The 16144-nt window shown below is 26.7% G+C and overlaps 2 long non-coding RNA genes across 11 annotated transcripts in view; one reads left to right on the top strand and one right to left on the bottom strand.

The window, feature by feature from the left end:
- LOC107447505 (uncharacterized) overlaps positions 1–16144 on the bottom strand; it is a 290115-nt gene that overhangs the window by 155136 nt on the left and 118835 nt on the right. The window lies entirely within an intron of this gene.
- LOC107447506 (uncharacterized) overlaps positions 1–16144 on the top strand; it is a 92680-nt gene that overhangs the window by 61385 nt on the left and 15151 nt on the right. Inside the window, exon 1 of one of the 5 annotated variants that reach the window (XR_001584540.4) lies at positions 2850–4377. The exons of the other annotated variants lie outside the window; for them this stretch is intronic. This is a non-coding gene — a long non-coding RNA (uncharacterized LOC107447506). Of the gene's footprint in view, positions 1–2849; positions 4378–16144 lie in introns of those variants that run through there. 5 annotated transcript variants of the gene reach the window in all.

The raw sequence follows: 16144 nt of genomic DNA, 5'->3' as shown, positions 1-16144 counted from the left end.
CAATTAGCAGTCACATAAATTTAAGTAAGGTGTTGTCAAGTCAAGTCTTATGTCTGTTGTTTAAGTAAAATGCTTACTATGTTGTCAAATCATTGTGAAGAAATACATTTTATAACTTTCTAAAAAGAAATAGTACATTTCATGATATAAAATTTGCTATCATTTTGATTATGTTGGTGAGCCACTAAGAGCTTGAAAATAATTCATTTTGAAATTTTGTTTTTTAATTATTATTATTTTTTAAAAAAAAAGCTATACTTGCTATGTCTTACATATTCGCATTCGGCATTACATATTTGCATGGTTCGGCATTCTTTTTACAATACTCCTCATTTTTAGAAAACATAATTGCATTTGAAAAATAATATTATTTGATTTAGAGTTTAAAATAAATCAGGCCTGAGGTTTTATTTTGAATTTCTATTCATCTTATAATTTCTAACATTTTGTATTAGAGTGTACATAGACTATTCTTACAGAATTTGTCTAAAAGTGTATTAAATTTAAATAGAAATAAATCCTAATAAAATGAGTAATGCAAAATGAAATCGAATGTGTTTTCTTAAAAGCACCATTTATAGCTCGTATAAAATTTGGAGGAAAAAAAAGTAGAGTAAAAAGTTATTCAAAATTTAAACTAAGACACATTTAGTTTATAATTATTTTGAAAAAATAAAATCATTGAAAATACTACTTCAACATATTTCTTTTTCAGCGAACTCAAAGGGATTAAAAATCACTCTTTTTTATCAGAAAATAATTCCTAATATTTAAAACTATTACTTTTTACTTTCTTATTGGTTTTATTGATACAATATACATTTGCAGGCTTGTGAGCTCAATTGAGGCTTATAAACCTTTAAAGCCATTAGCAAGAACTAGAATTCGATTATTTCAAAAACAGGTTTGTTTTTAAAAGCATTTGGTTACTTGTTAAAAGTGCTTAGCTGATATATGAAAAGGCACACTAAAAAAATAAAGCGTTCGTAAACATGAAATATGTTAAGTTTCAATGTTGGACAGGCTCTTCAACGAAGAAATTCCTATAAATAAAATTATCACTTCATCCAAATTTAATGCTTTTTTCCAAAATCTCAGTTACCATTTTGTATATTTCATGCAATTTAAAAGCTGTATAAAAACCAAGCATGCCTGAATGTTTTTCTTTTAATTTTATGTGTTTTTGAGAGATTAGGTGGCTGTTATTAAAGTTTCCAGGTCTTCCGAACGTCAGCCAAATAGTTTAAAGTCATAACAAAATCTGCATCCTAAAAGATGTTTCTTGCTTTTTAAAATTTATTCAAATATGTACCAGACCACCACAATAGTTCAGAAAATCTTTACATATAAAAATAAATCTGATAAGCGAGCCAAGAAATTTATGTAAATTTAGGTAGTTTCAAACTTAGAAAGTATTTTGATTATTAGTTTACTACCCTTATTTTTGGCCGACCTTTCGGAACCCTGAGTACCTCATTCTCAGTGAGAGGTTTTTCAGAAAAATTTAATTTAATGTATCTCAAAAACCGAAAATTTTAAGTTCGTTAACAAAAAATAACCGAAAATGACGAATTTAAAAAAATGGAAGACTTGGAATTACAACTTTCATGATTACAGAGTCAAATATAAATATTTATATTATTAATATATTGTCGTTGATGGAACTACTTTGTTTATGCAAAATAAATACGAATAATGAGAAATTTGTCAATTTTTTTACAGTCTTTTAAGAAGACGCTAGGCACAAATTAGTTTATAAGCTTGACAAAATTAGAGACAATGAATTATAAGAAAAAGTTAAGATTCTGTTAGCTGATCTTAAGAAAATAATTTAAACTATTTATTTTCACAAAGAGGTTACAGTTCGAATCATAAATACATTAATGCATTACGGTGCGTAGGACTGTTTCATTCATTTTATATAAACGCTGATAATGAAGTAATTCTGTTTTTGCCATTTATCTTTTCGTGAGAAAAAAGAAACTTCCTAAGACTATAATGCTGGGAACTAACTGTTTTATGAGCTAGAATTAATTAGACATTTCCCTGGCTACCAAACAATTGCTCATTCAGATAATGTTTTTGTTTGTAGCGGTAAAAATTCAAATGCTAAAATGAAAATTTTGCTACATTCTTAAAGGCAAATGAAAAAATTGCAGATTGAAGGAAAATAGCAATATTTTATACGGGTATGTAAAACATGCCATAGTACAAATGATGTATAAACAGGAAAGAAAATTTCTCTTAAAATTAACGTGCTGTATAGTTATGATATTTTTGGTAAGAAAATTCCATAATTTCGGTAATAAAGCCAAAATATCTGTATTTATAAACCATTCATATATTAATTTTTCGATTCATACGGTGACGATTTACCGGAAATTTTGAAATTATATTTCTTATTACAATATATTTTGTAAGAAAAGAAAAGTAAATTTAACCGAATAAATAGTTTTTATATCAAACTCTAAGATATCACGATAAAATTACAAAATTTAGTCATGTTTATTAATTTTTTTTACATATTATAACACTATATTTTATGATTAATATAACCAAAATTATTAATAAAGTGCTTTCCGGGCTTTTTGGTGTTCCCATAGTGCCAGGGATGCGGTAAATTTAATCATTTTCTCCTCGTTTTGACCATACTTTTTTCGCACAAATGATTTTTATTTGTCGGCATTTGTTTTAGTACTAAAAGCTTAATCAGAGTTGCTTAATGCTTAATTCTGGAAAGTTTTGACATAGCTGAAATTCATTTGAATTTTAATTGCAATAAAGTTTTAACTAAATATACAAATGATGTTGAAGAGACTCGGGTAAATATGTATTTTGAATTCTTGGGTTTTAGGTAAAGGAATGTCCCCTCCCACAGATACTATTTCAAAATTTGCCATAAATGACACTTTTAAAAATTTTATTTCATGTTTTGAAGTAAATAGTTATGATATTATGGATAATTTAAGTCATGAATAGCAATATTTTTGTGAAGCAATGATGCGAAAGATACTATCATATGAAATAATTGTTAGCACACTGATGTTTAAATAAAATGCTTTCCTACATTAGCCATCACTTAAATTTAGTAAAGATTCGCATTCATGATTTCTGATCAAAGTTAGTATACTACTATAAATAATTTATCTATTTATATTTCTGATACATTTGCTGTCGATGTAAAGGTTTGTTTCTTCAAAATAAAAACTAATAATAAAATAATTGTGGTATTTTCCCCCTTTTGATAGAAACTGTCATAACTGTCAACATACGAGAACGCTTGGCGCTAACGAGTTAGGTTTAAATTTCGAAAGCAAAGAATAAATGTTATGCATTACATAAAAAATTGCTTTTAGTTAAATAATGATTTTTGCTATATTATTTATTATTATGTTTTCGTTTCAATTTTTAAAGCAAAAATTAAATGCTCTTTAATATTATCTAAAACGAAAGTTTTAGTATAAATATTTTTGATATGTTATTTGTTATTTTGATATTTTTAATCGCATAAAAATTAATTTATGAACAAAATGTAACGATTTTTGTTATAAAAAATTTATTAGAATAATTGAAATTCATACTGGGATTATGTGTGTTAGTTGTTATTTTATTCATTGAATATCCACATCAATTTTTATACTATTTTCAACTTTTTTCTGTAACTGTCATTGGATACAGTAATGTTGTTGTTTTTTGCTTCAAAATTATAATCGTTTCGGACATAAAGATTCAGTTGTCAATAATTTAAAGAAAAACAAATAAATATTTTTAATCCTATGTTGCCTTACAGTTAATTATTCAAGAATTTCATGTATAAAAAAGCTAATATTTTGAGTTTTCGATTCATGTAGCGGCAGCAAATGTATTTTTCAATCTCCTTATCACTAAGCGGTTGTAAGATTTTTATCTTCCGTCGTCAGTCATTTCTTCAGAATTTAGACGGGCTAGGCTTAACTGAGTTAGCCGTTAATGTTTACGATGTAAAAGCAGTTAAGTTAAAATGACTTATCTTAAAAGATAAATTTTTGTTCAACAAATACGTTGTTAAAAAAGAAAAAAGAGAAAGTCGTAAAGTGTTAATTCATTTATTTTTTTCTAGAAAACATTAAATCAAATTTAGATAATGAGTTTCGTGATAAGTTTTGATGGATGATTACGAATCCCATTCATAAAAACGCAGAAAGGCTTAACTGATGTTTGTTTTTCTTATTGTTTCCATTAAATGGTACTTAAAATAGATATATATAATTCTTCGCACATTAGTGGTTGAAGTTTTGTTTTAAAAAGCTACGATTAAACCCGCCATTGCAAACTTTATTTTTATACTAAACATTCCTGGAAGATATTGGGTATATGGGATGTGGTTGCAGAAGTATTGTAAGTGATTTTACACATTTATGTTTGTTGCATGAAATTGTATTTGAGTTATTATTTTAAAAGGTGTATCAAGAGTAATTTTTGAAGTAAAAATTGTATTTTGATTTATATTTATGCTTCCTAATCCTATTTTCATTTGAATTGAACTAAGCATTTTTTCATTGTTTTTAGCCAGTTTACATGTATCTCTTAGTTATGTTTCACTTGGTATTGATGTTTTTCATTATTAAAAAGGGTGACACATAAATTTAACATATAGTTATGTATTCATTCTTTATGTAATATAATGTTTCAAATTGCATCATTTTTTTACTTTTCTTGAATTGTTATGAATTTCAATTGCAATTTTTTTTCTTATTTTTATTTGATTAAACTGTACAAATTTATTTTGACTTCATCGAATAATAATGATGGTAATTTATGTTGATTTACATATTTATTTTTGAAGTAATTTTTAATTGATATTTGTTCCTATTTCCTAATTTTTCCTTTCAATAAAGATTTTTTGTTTTTTTATTGAGCTTGAACTTATTATTATAATGATTATTTGTTCAATTTATATTTTTACCTATTTTTTTATGAAATAAACTGTTATAATATGCTGTTTGGCAATTTCATATAACATGATTGTCTCTACTTATGATAGTGTTACAAATTCTGTTAAAGATAAATAATTTAGATCACTGAATCTATAACCTATATAATTATTAGTTTAATTTAGGTTGTTACGGAATTTTCTAAGAAAAAACATAATGAATTAAAAATATGATGTTATTTGGCTTCCGTTGATAGTAGATCCAATTTTCTGTTATTGTAGTTTTACAAATGATAGATCATTTAAATTATTGAACCTATCATTTCAAGATTTATTTGTTTAATTTATAGTCCAACTCATTTTTCGATTAATAAAACTATATGAATTTAAATTAGCAAATGTTTGATAACCAGAAAGGCTTTTGTTAGTGGAAGATCTAATCCTATTAACGTTATATTTTCTGATATTTTAGTTCTATAAATGATCAATCATTTAAATTATCGAACCTATAATTTAAAGGCTTATTTAACTTATACTTTAATTCATTTCTATGCTAATAAAACTATATGAATTAAAATAAGCAAATGTTTGATAACAGAAAGGTTTTCGTTAGTGGTAGATCCAATTCTATTTACGTTATACTTTCTGATATTGTAGTGCTATATATTATTGACCATTCAACTCATTGAGTCTATCTTTTAAAGATTTATTAGCTTAACTTATTGTTGTAACTCATTTTTTTTATTAAAAAAAACATTATGAAACTAAAATAGGTAATTGACAGGTATAGGCTATCATTGATGGGTTTATTTAGATTTCAATAACTTACATACATAGTTACAAAATCTAGTAATTATATCTATTTACAGGAATGAAAATTACTCTTATTTAGAATTCAATAATATACTGATATATTTGCTAAATCTATTAATGAAATGTCTATTTAAGCGATAGAAAATTATTATTTCTTTCAATTTCATTAGTTTATTGCTATTATTACTTGTTCTATTAATGATAGGGTTATTAAAATAAAGAAAATTACTTTTATTTAGAGTTCAATAGTGTCATAATTAATTAAATGCCAATTTTAACTGTTAACATTTATGACATTTTTTGATGAGACATATGTAATAAATATATAGTTTTTTGTTAGGATATTATAGAAAAATATTCCCGAGTATTGATTTGCTTTCAATTTTAATATTTCATTTGTTAATAACTTATACATTTTGTTTTACTGTGCCGATACAAATAAATGTTTATTCCACTAATGTTCAAACATTATAATTTTCAACCAGCATATTAATATATGCTGGTTGAAAATGATAATGCATCCAAACACACTTATTTTTTTTAAAATAGATTTTATAATATGTCTCACTTTTTCCTTAAAAAAACACGATTTTCTAATGTTTTTTTCTTAGCTTTATTCCTTAAAAAAGCATGATTTTTTAATGTTCTTTTTTATTCTTTCAAAAATGTGAAGTATAGAAGAAATGATATATTTAATGAATATATTTTATATTGAGTATATTTTTATAATAAGGAAATAAATGTTAGTCTGAATACAATTTCTTATAAAATAAACTTTACTATCAGTTATTTTCTACAAGGTAGAACTGAACAAACCAATTTATATGTATGAAAAGGACAAAGGTGCAACAATTTCTTTTAAATTCATCATCATAATATTTCAGTTATTAAAACAAGAAAAACTGCTGCCGCTATCTTTCAGAAATAATTGGTTTACAGTTTTGAAACAGTTAAATTTATATTTTTTTTATAAATCTTAAATGCATTAAAAGTATTCCGCCCCATATTTTTTTCATTTAACTCAAAGGCTTTTTGTATCTGCAAAGCTGAGGAATAAGATTAAACTACATGTATACAGTTAGAAATGTTAACTTCTTTTTTTAAAAAAAAATGATAATAATAAGGCTTTCTTTTAGTAAATTATTTAATTATAAATTAAATTTTTAAATGTATTTGATATTTAAGCTATTAGCAATGGAATTAAGTTATATGAACTTAAAATTATTCTGCAATTTTTCCTAGAAATTGTCATATTTCATCGTCATGTATAACTTATTACATAATTTTGAAATTTTATACTACTTTGGTAGTTAAGAAATTCTTACATGCTTCCATTCGCTTTGAAACCGAATAAAAATTTCAGAAAAGATTGCCAGACTATTCGTGAGTGACAGTGCTATATTTATATTTTATTATTATATAGAATAATAAAAAATAATTATTAATTATCTGAACCACTTGAAGTTTCTCATATTTAAAACATGTTGTGAAGAAAGTTTCAGCATAACATCATAGTTTATGTGCATTGCTATTTATGTATAAGCATTAGTTTTATCATAGCGCTTTTTATGTAAAAACATTTGTTATATCATTATGTTATTTATGTAAAAACAATGTTTTACCAAAGTATTACTTATGAAAACATTAGTTATATCATAGTGTTATTTAAGTAAATACATTGTAATAGAATAGCGTTACTAATGAAAACATTAGTTATATCACAGTGCTTTTTATGTAAAAACATTTGTTATATCACAGTGCTTTTTATGTAAAAACATTTGTTATATCATCATGTTATTTAAGTAAAAGCAATGTTTTATTGAAGTATTACTTATGAAAACATTTGTTATATCATAGTGTCATTTGTGTAAAAACATTAGTTATATCACATTGTTATTTATGTAAAACTTGAGAAAGTTATATCATAGATTTATTTATGCGAAAATATTACTTATTTCATAGTGTTATTTATGTAATATTTTTTATTAAGAGAATAAATAAAAACTGTAAATTGTGACATATTTTCAATGCTTTTAATATTTATATGTATTAATTTATGAAATTGACATTTTGCGTAGCTTTGTTTGATAATTTAAAAAGCTTATAATTGAATTGCTATTACCTGGAAAAAAATTAAAAAGTGTTCTGAGACATCAAAGAGTAGCAAAAACATTTTACACTCATATATATTTTTTTTAAATTTTGGTAGATACGAATATTTTAAAACATATATATTTTAATACTACTTTAAATAAATTGCCCAGATCGTGACAATCCTATATAAGCAAACCATTTTATAAAATCAATGTTTCAAAGCAGAATTTTAAAAGCATTATAATTCATATTTTTAAAGAAATTAAAAAAAAATAACTCGTACGTAAGGGTCTACGTCTATACTATAATTATAATTATTTCAGTAGACAAAAGGGAAACATGAAAACGTTGATATGTGTATGAATTTAGTGTTCGATCTGTAATTACTACAGCTATTTTTTAAATCAAACTTATATTGATTTTTTTATGGAAATATATATGAAATTTGCAATTCAAACTATGATTGAAGTAAAAATACAAACTTATAGCAAATTACAATGCATATATTTTAATTACCACACATTTAGAGAAAAATGCAAAACTGAACAGTAAATTTAACTGAATAAATGGTTTTTAGACCATGCTCTGAAGTATGATAATAAAATTATCAAATTTTACTACAGTTATCAAATTTTATGACACATTATAAAACCCTATTTTTCTTTAAATTTTACCAAAATCATTACCAACGTGCATTGGTAAAAATTACTGAGCTTTTTGGTGCTCCCTTAAACCCAGAAGAAAGGTAATTTTTACGATATTCTAGCAGTTTTTACCATGCTTTTTTTTCGCATTGTGTAACTTGACTATGCTTTACTACACCAAATTAATAGGTAAATCCATTAATGCCAAACCGCAAATTTAGCTATAACGCAAAAAATTTTCTTCTAAAAGTTAGCTGTATATTACACAGTAATAATAACCAAAATAATAACAGTAAAAGAATACAAAATAGTTAATTCTAAATTGACAAAACATTCTTTGAAAGAAACCCGCTTAAGAGCAGCAGAATTTTCAAAAGAAAGAATAAATATAGCAATAAAGAAAACGAAGGAATTAAAAATATGACTACCGAAGCCGACGTCTTCAGGGGGTACCGGCCTCGGAAGCCATAAAACAAAACCTTTTCTATTGAGAGAGAGGCAAAATTAAATGCCAAAAGTAACTCTCTCGGTACCCCGAAGGTTTTGTATAAGTCCAGGAAAAAATACGTGAAATACATAAAACCAATTCAGAAAAGAAATTCAAACAAAAACTTGAGAAAATAAAAACTCAAATTAAACCGGTCAAACAGCGATTTCACAAGCAAACTATATGCAAAGAAAACACTTAAAACAAAAGAAAGCAACGCCCTCTATTAAAATGAGCAGATTGAAAAGAGGAGAAGTAAAAGAGAAGATTACGTAACAAATTAATATAATGCTTAACAGGGGCTGCTCAGTTAAGACTTGAATTGCGCCCTGTTAATAGAAGTAAAAATCTAGTATTCTTCAATCATTTTCTTAATCAAAAAATTAACATTACAAACGTTAAAAGGAAAATCATTATTACTCAAATTATTCGAAAAATTATTCACAGCCACCTGAAAACTTTCAGTGTTATTGCAAATATTTTTAATCCTGACCAATAATGAAAAAACTAAATTTTTAAAAATTTTATTACACAGATTAGTATTAAAGTTGCCGAAAAAAATAACTGTAAATTTAAAAGCTTTCCTTTTATTAAAAACACCAATTTTGATTATTTTATCAACAATATCAATTTTAAAATCTAAATATTCAACATTTAAGCAATTCTCATTAGTTTTTTTCAAAACCAAATCTTTAGGATAAATACTATAGATGAAATTAAAATTATCACAATTAAACAAAATCAAATCATCAATATATCTAAAAGCCTTAAATTCATTATACTCAAGAAATTTAGCTTCAAAAGAATGCAAAAAATATTAGCAAAAGCGCCAGAAAAGGAATTACCATGTGGAATTTCAATAATTTGTTTATAAAAATCTAAACCATTAAAAAGAAGCTTTTAAATTTAAAGTTATTTTTTTAGTTTAGGAAAAAAGAGCGATGGAAAGTTTTGACCCCTTAATGTTGATTTCGATTTTTGTTTCCATTTACCTCAAGAAAATTTTTAGTGAATTGAAAATTTTCGAAAAGTTTTTACACACAGTAATGAAATTACAAAACAGGAGGAAAATCGTATCACAATATTTGAGAGAAAGATTTTGTGGAGTATATTTAGTGGTGTAAATGAAAACAATAACTGGAGAAAGAGATTTAACTTTGAACTGTACAAGATTTATAAGCAACCCGAGAATGAATTGGATGGCCCACGTGATTCGAATGAGTGATGACAATACAATAGAAATATGCTGCTGCTTAAACCCACTGGGACAAGAAAGCGGGGAAGGTCGCGGTTGAGATGGGCTGACTCAGTGGAGTTTGATTTTCTTGCAATTAATGAAAAGAATTGAAGATCAACGATAAATCGGAAGTCATTATGGAGAAATCTACAGAGGAAGGCATTGGCCCACATTGGGCTGATTGGTCAACTATGATGATGATGATGAATAAAATTAATTTATTCAAAGATAATCCAATGTAAAAATCAATGTTTAAAAATTATTTATTATTCAATAAGAGTCATTTGTTAGACAATATTGAATTTTAAGGTATGCAAATTTTTACTCTACTTAAAGTAAGCGATTTTAAATGAAGAAATGAAATAAAATTTGAACAAGATTGTCCGAGTAGTTTCCGAGTTATCGAATTCGAAATTGTCAATTTTTATATGATTAGATTTTTCGAGAATAATTCAACAGATTTGGTTGAAATTTCGTAATTTGTCGTTTGATATTTTAAAATGATGTAATATTTGGCCTATAGTAATTCTTTTTAATAAATATTATTAACTTGGGATAAAATACTGATATTCTTAACAAATTAGATGATAAAATAAACGTTGAGGTTAACTTTGAGTATATAGCTATCGAACTTTTTATTCATTGGGAAAATAATTATTAATACAGTTTCCATAGTTACAAAAGTTCAAACACTCGTAGTTTTGCAAGACAATTGATGCGTATAGATAGATTTAAGTAACTAGAATCAATCGTTTTTTTCTTAATATCATCCAGGAGAAGAGACGCCTATGTCTGGTGAATGGAGATGAAGGAAACGGATATTCAACTTAATTATGTCTCATATATTTTTTAAATTTTATTATATATATATATATATATATATATATATATATATATATATATATATATATATATATATATATATATATATATATAATGAAATCAAAATGCGAATTAATAAATTCTTTGGAAAAGTGGTGAAATACAATACACTCTCAGAAAAATTAGTTCATTAGCATCTTCAACCATAATACGGTGTAAATTTATTACAATCTTAATAAGGTGTTCAATTGGGTACTTGCAACTTGAACGAATTATTTGAATCTGATTCCATTGGATACTTGTGAGCGGCGTCACGCGTGTGTTGAGCACCTGATGTGCTTCTGAATCGGTAAATGCCGCGATTTACCCTCAAGGAGGTCACTTGCAGGTATTCAATTGAATCGTATTTAAATTCAATTTGCTCCGTAGTATCGTGTAATAAAATTTAAAAAGTACGATAATACGGATCAACCTAGAAAAATATTAAGGTTGCAGCAAAGTTGTACGATATTGTTTAACACAACGTGCTCCAATATTTTTAACATTGACTTGCAATCATTTTAGAATAACATTACTTCCAATTTAATACTATTGGTTTTCGACAGACATTATTTAAACTTGTACGTACAACAGTTAAGTTGAAATTTTAACGATACATATAAGGAAATTAATGAAAAAGTGTTTTGTATACTTTAAACTGTCGATAACAATCCGATCGGTATTTGCACAGGTGTTCCCGATAGGACCATTAATTTAAAAAATCAATGAAATGTAAACAAATTAAGTGAAAAACATGTAGTCAACTTTGTTCTGCTAACAAATTCAGATTATGAAGTTTTAATTAGTTATAGAGTTCATTAAAAGATGGCGCTGTTAAATGAGAAAAATAATAAAATAATGTTTTCAAAACAACCACCATTTACAACAACGTGGTGCAGTTTGAAGACAAGATTAAGAAACACTCATGCAAATGTTTCAGCTAAAATCGTTTGGTATGCAACAAAAAAAATTTTTTTTTTTACTTATTTTTATTGGAAGCGCCATCTTTTGAAAAAGTTAGCAACTAATTTTGAAAATTGGGGGAAAATATCTCGTTCTCTAGGTAGAACGATGAAACCGTGCATTGTCATTCCTTTATTTCTTTATTAATAAATTTTTAGGCTTATTTTTAAGTATAAAAAAGATGTTTGTATTTTAATTCTCGAAGCTATGCAATAATACCATCTGCAATGCAAAAAAATAAAATAAATTCATAACAATAATATTAACAATAAGGAAAATATTGACATTTGTTGTTACAAAAGTTGCAGTCAATTGGAGTCATTTATGTCATTTCCAATTGCACAACAAAATGTGTTGAGAAATTTTAAAATTTATAATTCAATCGCGTATTGTGTTGTTATCTAGTAGTATTCCATTGTAACAGTCTAGAAACAATACTTAAGAACAGTTTAATGTAAAAATATCCCTATTGGAAAGAGTATCAATTATTATTATAGTGTGCTCAGCTTTTCATGCCTCTAGTTAAAAGACCACTGTCAGGAAATTTCGGTTGGCTACATCAAAAAATTCATGCCCCCACACTGTTTTTTTTTTTTTTTTTTTTTTTTTTTTTAATCTTTTCTTCGAACATTTTCTCCAAAATTATTTTTATATCCTATACTCACAGCCTTGAACTAAACGATTTGAAAATTCCTAGTTGTGTCAAAAATTAATCATTAATTTTTCGATACATCATAAATCAAAGGATATTTTGTAGCAGGATATCTTCGATAATATCTAATATGCCGAAAAATCGAGTCTTTCGTAAACAATAGCTGCAGCTCAGAAAAGATCGGAGCAAAATACGATATTCGTGTTATCTTAAAATGAAATCATTTTTATCTCTGGAATGAAATTTTCTGCTTGACAAAAGACAAGGTCAGTATAATGCACGATGTGTAATTTGATAAAGAAAAAAGCTTATAAATAACAATGAAAGCAGGATGAAGTGAACAAGATTATGGAAATTGTGTCTAGACCATATTTTGACAGTTAGCGTGTGATCAAGCTGAGATCTTAATATCGATATCTAGTTTATTCTAGGCAAGCATTCATTGCCTGTTGTGATTCTCATCATTTTGATAGCTGCATAAATAGATGAAATATGCAAATGAGAAGTCTGTTTCAGGTTCTTTTCTAGTTTTGCAATATGAGACATCTTGAATAAGTTTGGAATACATGCTGAGAGTAATGACAAAATGGTATTTAAAATTTTCCGCAACTCTGTTGCTATAGATTATGTTAAAATATAGGTTAGTTTTTTATCAACAATTAAATTTAGCAGTGACATATATCTTTAATTTATTTATTTTTTGTTTCTATTTCTAAAACTTCTACACAATATACAAATATAGATTTTACGACTTTTTTTTCCAATTTATATTAGGATGCATACACATTTAACTTACAAAAAATATTGAAAGCAATTGCGCCAATACAGCAATACGATTATGATAAACAGTTTTTAATTCTTATAAATAGAATTGCGTGAGCCACGATGGAACAGGGGATAGAGTGTTCGCCTTTCAATGAGGTGAACCGGGGTTCGATCCCGGCGATGGCTGGTCGATACGAATTCCGCATCCGGCTTGCACAGACCACAGTGCTGCCGTGAAATATCCTCAGTGGCAGACGGATCATGGTTTAGAGTCCCCTTGCCGTCAGGCTAACCGTGGGTGGTTCTCGTGGTCTTCCTCTCCATGTAACGCAAATGATGGTTGGTTCCATCAAAAAGTCCTCCACGAAGGCAAAATTTCTTCCAATACTTGATACAGGAGTTCCCTTGTCTTCTGGATTGGGCTCAAAATTACAAGGCTACGGAGTTGAACATTAGTAGTCGTAAAACTGAAAATTGGGTCAGCTGTTCAACGACGGTTATAAAATAAAATAGAATTGCGTCGATTGCTCATTGGTTAAGGCAATGAACTGTCATTGTGAAGAACTGGGGTATAATCAACGGTGGCGTTTTGAAGCTCACCCAGCTTCTACTTGATGGGGTACCAATTTGCCTGAGAAGTAAAGGCGGACTGTGCGCAGTAGTGGCAAAAATTGCCACAATCGATGGTAACTAAATTGTACGCTGCAAAAAATCTCCGTAAATGTTTAATTAGATACAATTAGAAACATACTTGGTGCAAAGTTTCTAATTGCACCATAAATAGGTTAAATTAAAATTCGACATAAATTGGTAAATATGATCGAGAAATACGTTCATAGTGCAATCGATTGCGCCAAACTTTTGTACTATGAGAGACACAACTAGTACTTCTTTCTACTGTTTTTCCTTCTAACCCTTTCAGTTGAAGTGTAGCCAGGGTTGCGCAGCCTTAACCCTTTAATGGGCCCTTTATTTCTAGTAAAGGTAAATTAAAGTATTTTTGGAATTGAAATTGTTTTAAGAACAGTAACTGATATAAAAAATAAAAAAACTCATTTAGTTTATAAAAAGGCCATTTTTTTGGTGGTAAATATATTTAACATGACCTATTAGGAACTTATTGACTTTTATTTTTCTTTATTTATAAAATAAATTCCTTAATTGCTACAAACTTCAAAAGGAATTATGTATTTTATTACTTTTATACGCTTCTTAAAAATGACAAATAGTTACCAATTTTATTCAAACTCACTTCAAGAAAGCTGAAGTTATTGAAAAATGGAAACCTAAACTGAAAGTGGTAAAACGTGGTGATAAGATTACTTACCACGGCCTGCAAAGGGGTTAAATCAGCAAAAGTTACAAACCCTAGAAATGCAAAACTAATTGCTTTTAAACGTTGATCAACCGCTATTCTTTAAATACAAAGTACTGAACAAAGTACTGAAATATGTATACTGAACAAAGTACTGATACAAAGTACTGAAATATGTCGCTTCACTTAGAATATACTATCTGACTAAACTTTTCAATCGAAACTTGTTGTTCTTGAAAGAGTTAAAAGTACGATAATGGATAAAAGTATTTTATCGAGGTCAGAAAATGGATAATTTTGCTCCCTCTGTCTTATAAGTGTTGCAACTTACATAACTTTCCTTTCAAAAAAATGAGAAAAAAAAGAGAAAAAAAATTAAAAATTTGAATGTTCATTTGTATTTTATTGAACGCTTTTTGAATTGGGGATAAAAACTCTCAAACATCTTAACGAAAAGAATTTTGTCAACTATTTGGATACGCCGCGTTTTACTTAGTAATGCTATTTGAGTAAGCATGTCTACCTATTTGTGCCTAACGTATTTTTCGAAAAACAACTCCTTTCCATAAAAAAAAAAAAAGAAAATTTAAAAGCATTTATAGAAAAATAAAAATAAATAAACATATAAAAATAAATCGCTGTTCAAGTGTTTCATTAATAGAATTTATTTTGCAAAAGCAAAATAGTTCTGTCTGTTATAATTATCTTAACAATATAAATATTTAAATTTGGATCTGAAATTAAATTCCCGTGATTTCTTAAAACTAAAATGGTTAGGAAGATCTAGAAATTTTTATGTTCCGTAAACTTTTACGGTAAAAATGGATTTTACGGTAAAAAGAACTGGCTCCCCGGTACTTTTTACTATAATTTTTTACAGCTTACTAAACTATAGCGGAAGTGAACGATGTATGTATTTTTATGCGATTTCATCCGAATTTAAGCAATAATCTTTTATAATATTAAAAACGAAATAACTGATAAGCTTTGAAGGATATATTTTTAGAAAATTAATAAATAAAGATATTTATCTAGAAAAACTTTTTTAAAATGTAAACTTTTTCAATAAACTTTTTGATTTTTTTTCTCACTTTATCCGTAACATGATGAGGAAATGATCTCGCTAAGTTTTAAGACCATTCACTGAAGTGAAAAATTATTTGCAAATGTTAGATTAGTGACACTCTTGTTGCAGCGCCATCTATCTGTTGTCAAAGGAAACAGTTTTTCAGATTTTAAGAATAAAGAAAAAATTGGTAATGATCAAAGATTTTTTTTTCAGATAATACGTCAACGTATATAACTTTTTAAATTTTTTAAAACTTATGTTTCTAGTTTTTAAATTTTATACTATGTTATCAAATGTTATTTTGATGTATAACAAAAACTAAATGAAGAATT

This window comes from Parasteatoda tepidariorum, chromosome 12 (assembly GCF_982258835.1).
Source record: "Parasteatoda tepidariorum strain Cologne lab strain chromosome 12, Ptep-v5.0, whole genome shotgun sequence".
NCBI classification, from domain to species: Eukaryota; Metazoa; Arthropoda; class Arachnida; order Araneae; family Theridiidae; genus Parasteatoda; species Parasteatoda tepidariorum.
Note: the sequence above shows the minus strand (reverse complement) of the source record. Positions and strands in the feature narration are given on the sequence as shown.